Source organism: Pinus tabuliformis, chromosome 1_2 (assembly GCF_031772625.1).
Source record: "Pinus tabuliformis cultivar Carrire ecotype Pingquan chromosome 1_2, CPIR1, whole genome shotgun sequence".
In the NCBI taxonomy this organism is placed as follows: domain Eukaryota; kingdom Viridiplantae; phylum Streptophyta; class Pinopsida; order Pinales; family Pinaceae; genus Pinus; species Pinus tabuliformis.
Window position 1 is genome coordinate 1,170,507,818 of NC_142298.1, and position 17,704 is coordinate 1,170,525,521.

Genomic DNA, 17,704 nt, shown 5'->3' on the forward strand with positions numbered 1-17,704 from the left:
TATATGCATAAAGTTGTGTTACATTGTTTGGCAAGAGAGGGCGTGTTTTGGGTGAAAAACAACAACTTGATCGATCCATTTTAAGTGCTCGATCGAGCAATCTTTGAGCCCTCGATCAAGTTGTTTGAGGGCTTAAAGATATTGCTCAATCGAGCATTAAAACAAACCCTCGACTATGCTCGTGTGTAACCCGAGGTTATCTAGGGGCTCGATCGAGCTAGTGGCCTGATAAAGCATATGCTTGATCGAGCCATGTTTTAGAAATTTCATACCAATACAACCTAGGCATGGAATTAAAGAAAGTTGCTTGATCAAGCCTTAAAGCTAGATCAAGATTTTATTTAACCACATTAAGTGCTCGATTGTGGGTTTCTTAAACCCTCAATTGAGTTATCTAAAATTTTATCTCAAGTGCTCAATCGAGCTATTGAGGGCCTGAAAAACATATTTTTAGCTCCACTTCTGTAGATTTCTCTACAACACCATTTTATACCTTGGTTGATTTAGGGCATAATTTGTCATTAAGTGGCACAGTTGATCATATTGGATTCGTGAAAGAATCCTGTCTCCAATGGCATATGAGTTTGACACTTTCAAATTCATATGATATTTTTCATCTAATTTCTTCTAAACATAATGCTTGAATTTTTTTTGGACAGTTTCAAAGGGGATGAATAAAAAATCAATAACATAAAATATACACAACAAAAAAATTTAAAAAATACCACTATCTTTATTTATGGGCCCTCTTAAAAACGTACTCTTGGTTTTTCAATTTATTTAAACAATTGAAAAAAATCTTACATGAACACATATGTCTGCAAAATGTAATTGAAATATTACTTCGCCAACTTTAAAAAATTATAAATAATATAATTTTTCATTAAAAAAAAAAGAAAATGAAAAACTTAATTCTCTCTGTGTAGATCATGTTCATATAGATGTGTTTTAAAATTTACACATTTTGGACTAAGTTATGCTACACAAACACATGCATACCTCTTAAGATGTGGGAAAATTTGTAAGAACAAGCATTTCATTTAATGGAAAATTGATAGGTTATATGACACTAGTTTTTTTTGCAAAAAATATCATTAGGACAACAACATAATTCTCCACAAATTGTCTTTTTGCTCCAAATCAAAATTCACAATGCATATATGAATTTTGAGGGCTTCAATTCTATAAACGAGAAAAAAAATTGAAATTGCATCACCAAATTTGGCCCAAATGTGTAACCCATCTTCATGCATTCAACCCTTACTCAAGATAGTATGAAAAGAGGTTGAACATTTGATCTCACTTCAACATTGGGACAAAGTGCCCTTAGAAGTTTGCTTTAAAGAGCACTTTAATGGATGTGAATTGAAAGAGTATAGAACACTTCCATACTTGATTACTTGGGAAATTTGGTTGGTAAGAAATGTCACGCTTTTGAGCATTTCTAAGCTCTCACTTTGACAATTTCATTAGAAGATTTTTTGCCATTTTCTTTTTATAATCCTAGTATAAAGCTAAAAACCATTCAGGTGACTTGGGAGGAGATTATGAATGAGAATTATGCATAAAGCTTAATTAATAGAGATTTTTAAACACTTTCATAGTTGGAGTTTTGTTTTATTTACTATTGAGGATCAATATTTTGCTAATAAGGAAAGCTTGGTTATGAGTCTAATAACCAAGGTTAACTGAGAGCATTATTCTTCCTATCAAAGTGCACTTTAGAGAAAAAAAATTGTGCAAATACACATATTTGAATACCATTATGATTATTGAATGGATGGACAATGAAATTTAGGTCCATAGTAGTTATGTTTGATAGCTAACATTACATTTTCTGGATATCTCTCTCTCTTTCAAATTATGTTTTAGTGCTATATATAAAGAACTTAACAGTTTTATAGATTCACTATCTAAGGAAACTTTGCACTTAGATGGAGGTTTTCTTGTCTTATATGAATTCACTAAGGGACTTTTGGTTTCTTCAAGGTCTTGTAGCCTTTCAGAATTTTGATCTTATTGACCCTTGACATGTAATATGTCCACTAATGACCACATAGAACTCAAATAGATATTTAAGATTTTGGTACAAGTTATGAAAATGATATTAGTAGTGGGTTTGTAAATCACATAAAACTAATCATATGTTGCATCAACATCTAAGATTGTGTTTTCAATTCATCTTAAAATAGAAAGTAATTTTTGTTTAAAGAAAAGGAGTAATCTTTAAGTGAGACATTTGGAGTTTCTAGTGGACTTTTTGTCATAATCGAATTAAAAAAATTGTGGCCAAATCCTGATTTGTGTTGTTTAAAATAGTTTTGACTGCATATATGGATTCAACACCCTCAAAAACCCTTGGGGCAATTCAATTTTGAAGAAAATTGTGGCCAAACACTGATTTGTGTTGTTTAAACTAGTTTTGACTGCATATATGGATTCAACACCCTCAAAAACCCCTTGGGCACTTCGATTTTGAAGAATTCACCCGTCAAACTTGTGATATCAATGAATCCTTGTCTAATTCTAGACAAATTAGATCAGCAAATGCACTGGAAAACTTTCTAAAAAGTCACACTTAAAGACTACTCGTTTCATAATAATAATAATATAATATAAATATATTATATCATGCTTAATTTATTTTTTATTTTCTATTAATATTGGTGAGAGGATTTTTCATATATATATATATATATATAGAATGTGAAAAGTAAATAAACAATATTTAAAAGAATATTAATTTAAGAAGACATGAATTGTGTTTTATTAAATCAATCAAAATTAGCATAAGTATATAAATTAAATGGTTGGTAAATGTTGATAGGTATCGATCCATGATAACCATCAATAGATCCACCTTGACACACTCACTTTGCCAAAATTAAAAATGTCAAGAAATTAACTAAATTATATCTTTATTTTAAATCATTATTGTTACTAATAATTATGTTGTAAGGCGTTTTCCTCTGACAAGAACTCCCCTTCCATGCCACTTATGTCATTTTGGACCATTAATTTTGGTGTTAAACAATTGAAATAATATCTGCCATACGATTGAAAATAGGTATTAGTTACAGGTATTAGTTAGTTAAAATTCATAAGTATTAGTTAGTTACAATTCATAACTTTACGCCTCTGGGGGCTTTGCTTGATCCAACTAATCAGAGATGACTATTTTCATTTTCTCTTTATAATGGAAACCTGACATTTATACCATTGTTGATAACAGTACATCACAACCGAGGAGAGATCTCCTCCGTTAATGGATGCCTTCATGCGGTTTTTGACTCAGACTTAGTTTGATGGTTGATCTTTGCTTTGGTGTTGAATTGCAAGGCGAAGACCATAGAAACATAGAACGGAACTGAATATATTTGCTTCAGACCTCGCTAGGCATTTCTGTCTTTTTTAAACACTCACATTTGGTATGTTCTTACCCTATAATTGGAAATTTTGTTTTCTTATTTTAAAGGCAACTAGAAATGAGGTAGTGTCGATTCTCTGGTACAGGCGTATCTGTTGTTTTTCTAAAGAAGAATGTCATTGTACATTCAATAGTTTCCCCTACATTGTTTGTTCATGCAAGGAGATTATTCCCGAATCGGAACACGTTGCAATCATTGGCTCCCATCGGCCCTTTCTTGGAGAAGCTAGACGAATTGATGCAGTTTCCATCTGTAGCCAATATAGATTCCGACTCAAGCTTACCCATCATCCTAGTGGCCTTTCTCTTCTGCATCCTATGCACGTTGAGGGTAGTCGTCGTTCTACACTGTAGTAAACGATGGCGAGTGGTGTCCGAGCCACCACTTGAAGCCAGTGTCGAAAGAGGTAAATATGGTATCAAGAAAATGCATATAAAAGAACTTCTGACATACGTTTACAGTACAAGATCCTCAATCAGAACCCTGGATTTCCCTATTTGCTTGGAAGAATTCAGGGAAGGAGAAAGGGTGCGAGTATTACCAGAATGCCACCACACTTTCCACGCAGTTTATATAAACGCATGGCAAACCCTCGTGTCCTTCATGCAGACAATATTTTCTTTACATGGGGCTGAAGAAACCATCATAGGTGGCTTCTTCTACTGCTGAGGCAAGAGAAAGCGCCAGAATGGATGTTATAGAAAGAAACGAGTTTGCTACAATAAATTTGATTTTTGAGATGTTCCACAACTCCACCGACGATGCAACAATGGTAGTTTCTTCATCTTAGGAATGCATCGACCTAGAAACAAGTAATGACCTGGAAATTTGGGTGAAGGAGCGCAACATCACAAAGCAATCCCTTGGAATGTGTAGTGTGCAAAGTAGGAATAGCATGTAGCACAATTTAAGATTAAGGGATGTGAAAATGGTACAGAACTGAACGTAATGAATTATTTCCTATATTACCATGTAATAATTTTAGAAATGTTTGCCTAATAAGCTTACAATATCTCAAATTTTCATTGAAGGACTCCTTTATTTTTCTTTTGAATCAGCCACTTCCGCCTAATCAATTCACAGTATGCCACAATTCCCATTGAACAATTCTTTTTTTCTCTTTTCAATCAAGCGTTGTTCATTTACAGTGTATAAAGACTCATTTCTCTTTTTTTCATCAAATGTGCAAAATATTTAAATCCCAGAAAGAATGTGAAAACAATAAAGCATATCAATTTCACTAACAAAATATCATAAATATTGTAAAACATTTCACGTGCAATGCTGGAACTTATGAAAAAAAGTTTTTTTTTTAGCTTGAACCATAAATGGTATAGCATTTTGTATAATTTAATTCAAAATAATTTTTAATTATAATTTTTTATGATTTTGGATTAAAATTTAAGAATATATTTAAATATCAAGATTTTTTTTTCTTTGATGTATCCAAAGAAGAGTAATTAATTTTTCTTTATTAAAATTCAGTAGACCAATACCATACTTTATAAAAGGGAACTTGATATCATTATCATCCTAATAAAACACATAATTTTAAAGATGATATAGGTATCAAAACCATTTTTCCTCATGTCATATAATATATCAAAGCATTAAATACAAAAGATTAAAATTGTAAACTTAACTAAAATTTGATGATGAATATAAAAATTTGAAGTATTGAATTTTTTTTTTTGTAGAGCTTGGTAGGTTCATCCATTTTCTATTATATATATAAGGCAAACTTACACCACATAGTATTACTGAGTGGCCTCAACTCACCCCGAGGGAAAAATGAGTCTGTTAACCACCGGTTAGCATTATACGCCATCCAAAAACAAAATTGCTTCAGTATTTCTAGCAAAGATAGGTAAGTCTCAGTCTCGTGTCCAAATACTATAGAACTATAACAACTGACATATGCAGCAGAAAATTTAAAAGCTACCTGCGTAAACAAAAATTAAGCATAATGAAACTAGTCGTTTTTGACATTCTGCTCATCAGAGTTAGAGGCTATAGGAGAAAGATCTTCAGCAGTTGCCTCTAGCATTCCATACAAATACATGATGCAAGGGATGTGACAGTCAATATGATCCATCCTGATGTCCTGTTTGTGCAACTGAAATAGGATTTTCCCCATGTCTTTTTTATAACTAGGCAGGCCCTGCATTGTGACTGCCATCCCCACAGAAATTTATTCCATCGCTTTGCCAAGCAGGCTTTTCATCAAGAAGTACAAGTACAAGGTGTGTTTGAATTGTGTAATTCTACCTTGTGTCTTCCCTGGGTTAGGAACCATCATCCTCCAGTCTTCTATCTCCTCGTCTGGTTCCCTTTGTTGTTTTATCTTAGCTTCCTAGTCGTCAATCAGCTTACGAATACCTTCATCTGTTTCATCTCGGTAAGTCGTGGTTGCCTCTGCTATGAGGTGCTCAATAGGCTTACGACCCCTGTGGCCTTCCATCGTGTTCGATCTCTTGGCTTCTCGAGGGGTTAGGTCCCTACTGCTAAGACCATGCCCTCTCTTTGTTGGAGCCATACCTTGTTCCGTGATGCCTTGTGGACAGTCAAACAACGTTAGTTTCATCAGACCATTTGCAGCATCCCGATACAACTTCTCATGCCTTGCCTCTCTTCCCTACTTCTCTTGCTATGGGTTAAGGTATCCCAGTTCCCACAAGTGGCTAGGGGAATTGGGTTTTGAGTGCGGCTCCCCAAGCTCTTCACAGTGCCCCTTCCCCTTGCCATGGTGCAACTGCTTTTCATTCCACTGCAGTTGGAGCCAAGACTTCAAGCCCATCTGGAGCCCAGCTCTATGATTGTTATCATACCCGCATGCAACTCCCTCAGCTAGTAGTTTTCTGCCAAGGTTATACTTTCCCCTCTATCCTTTATACCGCCTAGGGTCCCTAGTTGTGCCCTTGCTACCATGCATATGCAAATGCCAAGGTTTTCTCAACGAATTACTGGCATAGCTAATGTCCCGACCCCCTACCCGTGACTCTTCTTACCTCTTCCAGCACCACTCAGCCCCCGAGACATGACATACCCATTATCCCTATACCCCTGGTCTGAGCAACTAGGTAGGGGCCTGTATCTCTGCTCGATCCAACATTATCCATGCCATTGTTGAGACTCTGGCTTAAAAGCAATATAAACAAAACGTAATGTCGGGCCATGGCCGTCCCTTTCCTCACCTTTTTTCTCCCTGACAGTGCTAAGCCCCATTGGGATGACCTCTTGCCTCTCCCTTTCCCCCAGCGAAACCCCCACCAGCGCATGTAATTGTTGTAGGAACCTAACCAGAGCATAGAAATGATACAGAATGAGACCGAACTATATACCAAAGAGTCGTTGATAACCTACAGAGAAGGTGCCTCTGCCTCTATTCCGCTCTAAGCTGCCTTCTTTCTCCACTACGAATTTCTCCTACCCAGCACGTCGAATGCCATTCCCATCTCGGCCACCCTGCCTTATTCCTCTATGTGCCACCTTGCTAGCCCACTAACCATGCATTCATGGCTAAAGACACCGCACCCCCTGCCTTGAGCATGTGGGGCACGATGGTAATTATCATCTTGGTACTAACCATGTCACCTCGAAGCCTATCGCCTCTGACACCCTCTCTCATCGTGATCGGGTGTGAAGTATTGAATTTTGAAAATCATACACAAACAAAATATTTAATAAAATTCTAGATTGCAATATCCACGTAGCCTAGAAAATGTTGTGACCACACATGGGCAATATTTAATTGAAATTTTAGATTGCAATATACACAACGATTTTAAAAAACGAGGTAACAAGCCCACACACTTATATGTACATATGTATTAATTATTAATAAAGGTATAACATATGTATAGCATTATTTTATATTTATAGGATTGAGAATACTATAAAATATGATAGGATTATAATTAAAAAATAGTATATGATTAGGATTAAATTAAATTATTCATATAAATAGATTTTAACATATGAAGTGTATTAATTTATTCATATAAATAAATTTCAACCTATGAAGTGTATTAATTGAAACATTTAATGTGGAATTTTGTTCATATTAATTAAAAACATATTTAAATATATAATTTTCATATCAATTAAAAAGATGGTCAATTCCATCTTTATTTTAAATTGCAGATTTATAAATATTAAATATTAAATATCAGTTAAATTAAATTATTCATATAAATAGATTTCAACATATGAAGTTTATTAATTGAAACATTTGATGTGGAATTTTGTTCAATGAAAGAAGGGATAACCGCAAGGCATGACTATTTTCAATATAAATAATTTGTTCAACGTGGTTATATTAATAAAAAAATCCGTTTTCACTGGTTGAATGTATTTGTATCTTGATAGGAACCAACTACACAATTTTAATGTTTTTTCAACTTATTTATAATAATATTTTTCTTCAAAGCCCACGGGGCTTTGGATTGACGGTGAATGGGTGCGCTGTTAAGGCACTCTTTGCGATAGGTCACTGGTTCAATTCCCCGTGGGTACTTAGTTTAGTCTTAACATAGAAAAAAAAATAATATTTTTCTTCAATGGTTTAATGTAATTATAATTAGTATAGCTATATAAATTAAATTATATATATGGTAATTGCATATAGATATACATGGTAGGTATTAAAACACTTATTTTATGGTACATCTCGTTCAATATTTTCTATATAAAATTATTTGTTAAATATAAATTATAATAAGAATACTTCCTTTTGCGTGTTGAATGTAACTATAACTAATATACTCATATAATTTAAATACATGTTAAATATGGATAGACATCAATTCATAGTAGGTATAAAGACACTTATCTCATATTGCATCATTGCCAATATTTTATTTAAATTGAAAAGAAAAAAGGCATAAATACCTTTAAGATAAAAACTCAACCTTTTATTCTAATTAGTAGCGAAAATATCTATATTCCATGTAGGTTAAATCACTACTATCTACCTAATAATTATTCATAATTCAACTAAAATTCAAGAAACATGTTCTAAAATAAACATATCTATCACTATAATTATGTCGTAATTCATTTCCCTATGAAAAAAACTCCCCTAGCTGTCACGGTGTACTCATTTGTAGCGTAGGATATTATGTTCGACGATCAAAGAGTCTGTTATGAAACCAGCTCAAGAAAAGATAGAAAAGAAAGATCAACGCCTTAGAATTTAGCCTCTTCGAGGGGGCAACCTCCTTTACATTACATAAATGAGCAATTCTTGGATGATACAAATGAAAAGACCTCCTTTCTATATATAGGAGTCTAAGGGGTCATAACATAATCAGAGCCGACATAACAATAATAATGTAAGGGCACAATAATAACAATAGTGGGCTTCTATGGGCACAATAATAGCAATATGGGCACTACATGGGTACATCAATATAATAAGTTGGTTATACTAATAACAATAAGGGGTTACACTAGTAGTATAGGAGCCTAACATGCCCCTCTCCTTCAAAAAGCGTTGTCCTCAACGCTTGAGTAGTTCCTGATGCTTCTGTAGAAAATTATTGTCCTCCCATGTGGAATATTCAGTGGGTAAGTTCTTCCACTTGATGAGATACTCTGAAATTGATCGATTTCATAGCTGTCGGGTTCTTGTTTCTGTGACTGCTCCTAGTTCCAATATGATTTTTCTTTCCTCTTCAATTTCTGGCAATATTGTTTGAATTTGGATCTTTTGCAACTTTTGAATAAGCAGCCATACTTCTTCGTCCTTCTTCCATTCATCCCTTGCTTCATTTATCCAATCTGGTCAGATAATATAAATAGCACAAAACAATGCTTCCACATCCTCATCCTTGAATAGTCTTCCCATTCGGTAAGGTCGCCATTTTTTAAGTGCATGTAGTATTGCCAACATTTCCTTCTCATAAATAGCTTGCTTGAGATGTTGCAGTAAAAATACCCAATCACCTACATCAAAACATTTTTCACTACGATGTTGATCTACCTGTTGGTTCGTTTGGTTTTGCACCGAGGTGGCGTTATCCTTTAAAAGTTGGAGAACTTGTTGTTGATGCTCGATGTGATCCTTCACTGCTTGAACCTTTTTCTTCTTTATATGTCCTTCTATCTCTAGAGTTTGAGGAGTGGTAATTTCTTCCAATCCTTTACAAGATATGGTCGAATTCATTTCTTGATGCTCGATGTGATCTTTCACTTCTTGAACATTTTTCTTCTTTATATGTCCTTCTATCTTGATAGTTTGAGGAGTGGTAATTTCGAACAGTGAATTACAAGATATGGTTGGATTCATTTCTTCTTTCTCGATGTGATCTTTCACCTCTTGCACCTTTTTCTTCTTGATATGTCCTTCTATCTTGAGAGTTTGAGGAGTGGTAATTCTTGCCAATGCTTTACAAGATATGGTCTAATTCATTTCTTCTTTCTCTGGGGTGAGGTCCTGACATATATCTTCTTCTTTTGTTGTTTCTTGATCCTTATCTTCCTCCTCTTCATATTCTATGTAAAATAATTTCTTCTCATCACACTTATGACCTTTAGTGCATTTGCTATCACAATTGTAACAAAGCCCTTTTTCTCTTTTTTCTTCCAATTGTTGTGGTGTAACCCTTGTAGGTTGTGGAAGGCTAGGAGAAACAACACTTCCATATTTATAGTTGTGAGGGGTACACTTCCTGGTTTCCATAATTTTAATTTCCACTATGTCACAAAGCCCTTTTACTCTTTCCAATTGTTGTGGTGTTGCTCTAAAGAAGGAGTTGCTCTTTGTATCCTCATAATGTGCTATCATTTCCTCCGTGAAAATTGACCACGTAACAAGTTGTTTACGAGAACAAAGCCCTTTGTACCATAAAAATTGATCTGGTTCTAAATATGAAGATGCAATACATACCTTTTGTAATATTTGTACACCATGTAGATCAAAATATTGCTCCATCTGAAGTACCCAATTTACCGGATCCTTGCCATCAAACTTCCTCATCTTGCTTTTTCTTGATTTTAGGAGCTCGACCTTGAAACGATTGTAACTCTGTAATTTCGGATCTTTAAGTTCTAAAATTGTGACCTGTAGTAGCCCTCTGTGTCCTCTTTCCAATGCCACCAGTCTGATCCAAATTGGATTCTCCAAGAAAGCGTTATGCACAATCTCCCAAGATGACCTGATTATAGACTAGTTCAGTAGAGCGAACTTGTACAACGTGCCACGAGTCATTGTTTCAACCTTTGGATCTGAAAATGCATACAAGAAACTACATTCCGTCCTCTTTCTACAAATTTTTACGAAATTTCAATCCAATCCCCAGAGAGAAAGTTATGACGATTTTCCCCAGGTCACCTGTTTTGAATGTAATTCAGGACTCTGCAAAAAGACCAACTTCCTCAGATCATATATCCGCAAATATCGCGCGAAAATCTCTAAAATTCGGACCCAAGGTTCAGCGTGATTTCTTCTCAAATGGGTTTTTTTTTGCGACTTCTGAAACGTCACAGAAAAAATGTTATAGCGAAAATGCCACGATGACTTGTTTGGAGTAGCGAAACCCTAGAATCCAAAGCTCTGATACCAAATGTTATGAAACCAGCTCAAGAAAAGATAGAAAAGAAAGATCAATGCCTTAGAATTTAGCCTCTTTGAGGGGTCAACCTCCTTTACATTACATAAATGAGCAATTCTTGGATGATACAAATGAAAAGACCTCCTTTCTATATATAGGAGTCTAAGGGGTCATAACATAATCAGAGCCGACATAACAATAATAATATAAGGGCACAATAATAACAATAGTGGGCGATATACACCAGCTCCCGGCGCGATGGAGACCGGACGGGCGAAGACGCGAGTTGGATTAGGTTAGGGTTACGAACCCTCTGCAGCTGCTGAACGACGCTTCCCGTTTACTCGCCCGCCATTCTCTGTTACCGGCTTACCTTAACCGCCGAGAACCCTGCCGCTATCATGCTGGAAGCATTATCGGAGGGACGCGACTGTGTCGCGACAACCGGCAACTTTCTGTGACGGTTTGGAATATCCTGCACGGTCCGTTACAGTTAACTGTGAACTGTCATTTTCTCCGGTTTTCTCTCTGCTCCGAGGTGTCCGCAGTTCCGAGACACAGCTGGCAATGGAGGATATAGAAGCCATTGATTATTCAGCTGACCCTTTGGAAGGGGTCTCCATCTGGCGCTCACCCTTTGCCACATCAGGAGGTATGTACAGTACAGGTTTCTCCGAAAATTTCTCTCCGTTTTCGCTTGGTGAACAGCAGAGGTCTTATCCCGTGGTCCTCCCGGATGATCCACCGACATGGCCTGCTCTCTCCACCCCCCCTCACTCTCCGGCAACCCTTGGTTTTGTCTCTGGTTGCCTAAACCCTAACCCTGGTTTTCAACCTCCAGCAACTGGCTCATTTTCTCATCCGCTTCAAAACCCCTCTTTACCCTCCTCCTCCGCCGGAATCCCGGGCTCCCTTGGTCCTTCTTCTGGAAGTTTCACCTCCGTACCTCCGCTCTCGGGCCCTCCTATCGTATCTGGCATCAGCGACCCCTCCTCTTCTCACCAGACCCCGGCACCGCTGAACTTTAGCACCCCCCCCCCCCGGTCGCCCTCAGAGCATTCCCCCTCCTCGGGGCCCTAAACGGAAATACAAGTGCTTCAAGTCCAAAGAGGACGACATCTTTCTCAGATTGGAAGAGGACATTCAGTGGGGAGAGACTATGGACTTTGCAGATTGAGTTTTGGTCGGACGCATCAGGGGACGAAGCTACTCGGCAGCACGCTTGAAGACCTGGGCAGCTGAAGTTTGGGGCCATCATTTGGTGGACATCCCTTTCGTGCAAACCTTCGTGAGGGGATGGTTCACACTAAGATTCGCTCGTGCTGATCATACCAACTGGGTTTTGTCCTCCTACTGGCACTTTGAACATGCCCCGGTGCTCCTGAAGAGATGGACTCCATTGTTTGACCCCGAGATAGAACAGATAGGCATCAGACCGGTATGGATTCAGCTTCCTGGACTTCCACTTCATTACTGGTCAGAAGATATCTTCAGGAGAATCGGCAATGCCATTGGCACATTCATGGACTACGACAAATCCTACCGGCAGACTGGCATGATGGCCTATGCCAGGATACTCATTAACCTGGACACCAGGGGAGGTCTGCAAGAATACATAACCATTCAGTGGAGAGATACGGCTCGCAAGCAGATTATTGACTACGAAGGTATTCCATATCGTTGTCGCAGATGCCACAAAGTGGGTCATTTATATAGGGACTACCCACTCCTCCGGAAAGCGGTGAGGAATGACAAGGAAGGTGTAGCCGATCAGCCTCTGGACAACTCCCCCAGGCCGCATCCTGATCAGAATCATGTGGAACATGAGCACACACAGAATGTTGGTGAACCACGGAGCACTCCGGAGGCAGCAGATACTGCTATAGTCTCCACTGCTCCTCCTCCTGCATCGCCAGCGCCTGTGCAGCCGACGACTGAACAAGCGGGCTTTGAGACATCGGGTAAGTCTTACACTTTCCCTTCTCCGATATCTCCTATTTCTTGCATGTCATTGGGCATCTCATCTCATAATTTTATTGGCTCTGAACCTATTTCCGCTATTTTATCCCCTGCTACTCAACATCACCCCCAGAGTATCCGCGCACACACTTCACTCATCTACTCCCTTCCGTTCCCTTCACCGGTGGCCCCTCCATTGTTGATCACTTCGTCCCTCGCATCCCTCTCCTTCCTTTCGACCCAGCCATCCCCCCGTTATTCTCTCTGATCCTGCACAAAGGACAGAGGTCCTGATGCCGTTGGTCTGGACCTGGTTAACGCTCCCATTGCCCTCAAGAACTCCCGTGGTCGACCCTCCCGCATTACCAAAGCGAGACACACTGCTGATGAAGAAGTTGCCCTTGGGCGACATCAAACTATCTTCAGGGCCCTTAGAGCGAAGGATGGCCCGCTACCCCTCCCCACATGAAGATTCTTTCCTTCAATTGCCGTGGGTTTGCTAGTTCAGCCAAAAAACTAGCGCTTAAGAGACTGCTCTTATCATCTCAGGCCGAACCCCTTATCCATACCCTCACTTCCTGGCTACCTAACTGGACCTTCCATGCACTGGATGCGTCCGGTCGATCAGGTGGTTTGGCCATTGGGGTTAGTAACAGAGTTGCGGAGGTCCGGAACATTTGGGGAGGAAGAGGATACATTGGACTAGACATTTTCTCACATTCTATAGAGAGGGACATCAAAATCATCAATGTCTATGGCCCTTGTGATGACCGTACCAACTACTGGCGGTCCTTACTGGAATCTGAATTATTCCAAGCAGACAACATTATTCTTGGAGGTGATCTAAACTTCTCCCTTGGATTCAGCGAGTCTTCGGGGCACTTGGCACAGGTCGATTCCCTAACTGATACTTTGTCTAGACTACTTGAGGAACATCAGTAGGTGGATATACCGTCTGCTAGACTTCAATATACCTGGTCAAATAACAGAAGTGGAGAACAAAGCCTGGCCAGAAGACTCGATAGATTTCTTATTAAGGAATCTCTGTTTAATAACCTCCCCAGAATTTGACAATGGGTTGGATCGGGAGGCATTTCCGATCATCGGCCTATTTTCTTAGAAGCAGAGGACATTATCCATAAAATCAAAAGCCCCTTCAAGTTTAATGCCTCATGGTTACAGGACCCCTCTTACATTCAATTGGTCCATAATTATTGGCAAACCAACCTCATCAGGGAAGATGAGGATATCTCAGCGGGCTTTGTTAGAAAACTTACAGAACTCAAGCAGATTACTAAAATCTGGGCTCATCAAAAGCGCATCCAGGATAATCATACTCTGAAAGAGGCGGAAAGAGTCATGGCAGAATTTGAGGATTCTTCATCTCGGACCTTCCCCACCCCTGAGAGCAAGGAGAATTACACCTCTCTTATTGCAAAGCGCTCACAAATTCTGAAAGAAAGAGAAGAAAGCTGGAGGCTTAGAAGCAGAGCTATTTGGCTCACGGAGGGGGATGATAATACAAAATTTTATCATAAATTTGCTAATGGCCGCAAAGTCATCAATACTATTTGGGAGTTAAGAAATGATCGAGGGCACCCTGTTACTTCACAACAGAACCTGGCCAGACTGGCCACAGAGCACTTTAGAGGCATTTATAAAGCTCCTGGAGAAGTTAATATCTTGGAAATCATGAGGGTGGCCGAACTTTTCCCCAGATATATTGAACAGGAAGAATATGATGAACTAACGAGGGAAGTGACCATGGAAGAACTGGAGGCTACATTGAAATGGTTTAAAAAAGATAAAAGCCCTGGCCCAGATGGATGGACCATTGAATTCTTCCTCGCTTTCTTTGAAATCCTGGGTAACGACCTTCTGAAGATTGTAGAGGACAGCAGAAGGAGAGGCAGAATATCCTCTATTATTAAATCCACCTTCATCGCCCTCATCCCCAAATCTAATGCCCCGAGCACTTTCGATGACTTCCGCCCCATCTCTCTCTGTAACTGCCTCTACAAGATCATAGCTAAGACCATCGCCAACCGCCTCAAGCCCATACTCTCGCATCACATATCCTCTGAACAATTCGCTTTCTTACACCACAGACAGATCCACGAGGCTATTGCCACAGCCCAAGAACTTATGCACACCATGCAGATCAAAAAGCAAAAAGGAATGATACTAAAAGTGGATCTGTCCAAGGCATTTGACAGAACGAATTGGTTGTACTTGAGGCTGCTGCTTACACATCTGGGGTTCCCCTATGATTTCATCAAATGGACAATGAGTTGTATCACCGATGTATCCTATAGTGTGTTACTCAATGGGGAAGCTACTTCATTCTTTACTTCTGAGAGAGGACTCAGACAGGGATGTCCGCTCTCACCTCTGCTATTTTTGCTAATTATGGAAGGATTAAATAGAGTTATCTCATCTGCTCGTGATAGGCATCTCTTGACTGGCATTAAGCTTGCGGATAACTTCTACGTCACTCACCTATTATTTTTTGATGACATCATGATCTTTTTGAATGGCAGCATTGGGGACATCACTACCCTTCATAACTCCATTCTCCTTTTCCAGCAAGCTACAGGTATGAAGATCAATGATAATAAATCCACGATTACTACAGTTGGATGCTCTATACATGAAACCGCCTATGCTACTCAACGCTTCCCCTTCATCAACTTGAACCTGTCGGATGGTATAAAGTACCTTGGTTTCAGATTAAAACCTAATGGCTACAGAATAGAAGACTGGTTATGGCTCATAGCTAAAGTGGAAAAGAGACTTCAGGTATGGTACCATAGATATCTCTCCCGTGCTGGCAGATTGATCCTCATTTAAGCTGTGATTGAAGCCACGCCAGTCTATTGGATGGCCCTTACCTGGATACCTAAGGGCATATTGAATAGGTTACAAAATATATGCAGCAGATTTCTTTGGAAGGGTCATCAGCCAGGAAGACTATTTGCTTGGGTCAAATGGGACACCATCGCCAGACCCAAGCGCTGGGGGGGATGGGGTATAAAGAGGCTCGACCTTTTCTCCAGGGCACTGGCTGCCAAACTTGGATGGAAGCTCCTCACCTCTGATGGACTATGGACTTGGGTAGCTTATGCGAAATACATTAAGCCTCTGAACGTGCTAGACTGGATCTGCACTCAACATGGAACTAATCAAAACATATCCATTATATGGAAAGCGGTTATTGGTACCTTACCTCTGCTACGTGAAGGATTAACTTGGCGCATTAAGGAAGGCAACGCGGTGCGTATTGGTCAGGACCCGTGGGTCGGATGTGGAAATGTTCACAGACTATCAGCTGGCCTCATTAGGCACCTAAATGACAGAGGGATTACGCACATTATGCACATTGGAGATAATGCAAACTCCACCTTCCTTCAACAAGCATGGACCAATGCACAAGCGTTAGAAATCCCGGATCAGTGGCAGAATGAATGGATGGAGTATACGGATGCTCTCACACAAGCCCACATCAGGCTCACAGAAGGACCTGATGAAATCATATGGGCCTTTGCTAAGCATGGAGCATACGTCCCAAAGCTAGGATATCTAAGGCTCATGGAACCTTACAAACCTCTGAATATCCATCCCACATGGAAAGCTCTATGGAAACTCAAGTCGGCCCCCCGCACTCGATTGCTAATGTGGAACATTCTGTTTGATAAAATTCCAACAAGCACCAATCTCATGAAGAGATCCTTTCATGGACCATTTCGCTGCCATTTATGTCTAGGGGAGGAAGAAAGCACCGAACATTTATTCTTGAACTGCAACACTACTTTACAGTTTTGGCATGCCCTCATCACACACTTCCCGCATTTGAAAAATTGGCAAGGCAATAACCTAATGGATGCATGGGGAAACTGGTGCCAGAATCACTCAGGGAAATCTATCAACATTCCGCTGCTGGCCTGCTGGGCTGTTTGGATCGCTCGCAATCAGGCTATCTTTAACCATAGAGCCCCACACTGGCCCACTATCTTACACCATACTATTGCAGACTATAACATGATACCTGAAGAGGAATCCACAGCCCCATCTCGTATCATAAGCCCTGTGAACATCGACAAATCAAAACCATGGGCCTTCTTTGATGGCTCGGCGCAAGATGCGGGCTGTGGGGGAGGAGCAATACTCTATCTCAACGAAATGCGCTGTTATAAGATACAAATAAACCTAGGCAGAGGCACTAACAATTATGCTGAATTGTGCACAGCTAAACGCATCATTCACTTTGCCATCCATAAACAATGAAGACACCTTCAGCTGTTTGGAGACTCTAAAATAGTATGCAATTGGCTGAATGATGCATCTCATTGTCATGCATTTTCGTTGAGACACATACTAGATGAAGCTAAAAGACTGACTGCTTCCTTTGAATCATTTGTCTGTCGACACATTTACAGGGAACAGAACACCATCGCCGACCAGCTCTCCAAAGAGGCAGCGCACAGACAAGGAGATAACTGGCTGATCCAGGAGGAAATCGACGGAACATACTTCCAGCACTACCACAGACCTTTTGATGATCATATGGGAGATGGGCTATAAAGCCCACTTACAGAACCATTTTTGTTTATAGCTTGTATATATTTCCATTGTCTAGTCCTGAGTACAGCACTATATTTTTGATATTATCAGCATATATATAGCTCTCTGCGCAGAGCATGGTACAATTTTGATCACTACTAGTATACAGTTTTGAAAATTGCTCCCTGCGTGGAGACAACTTGT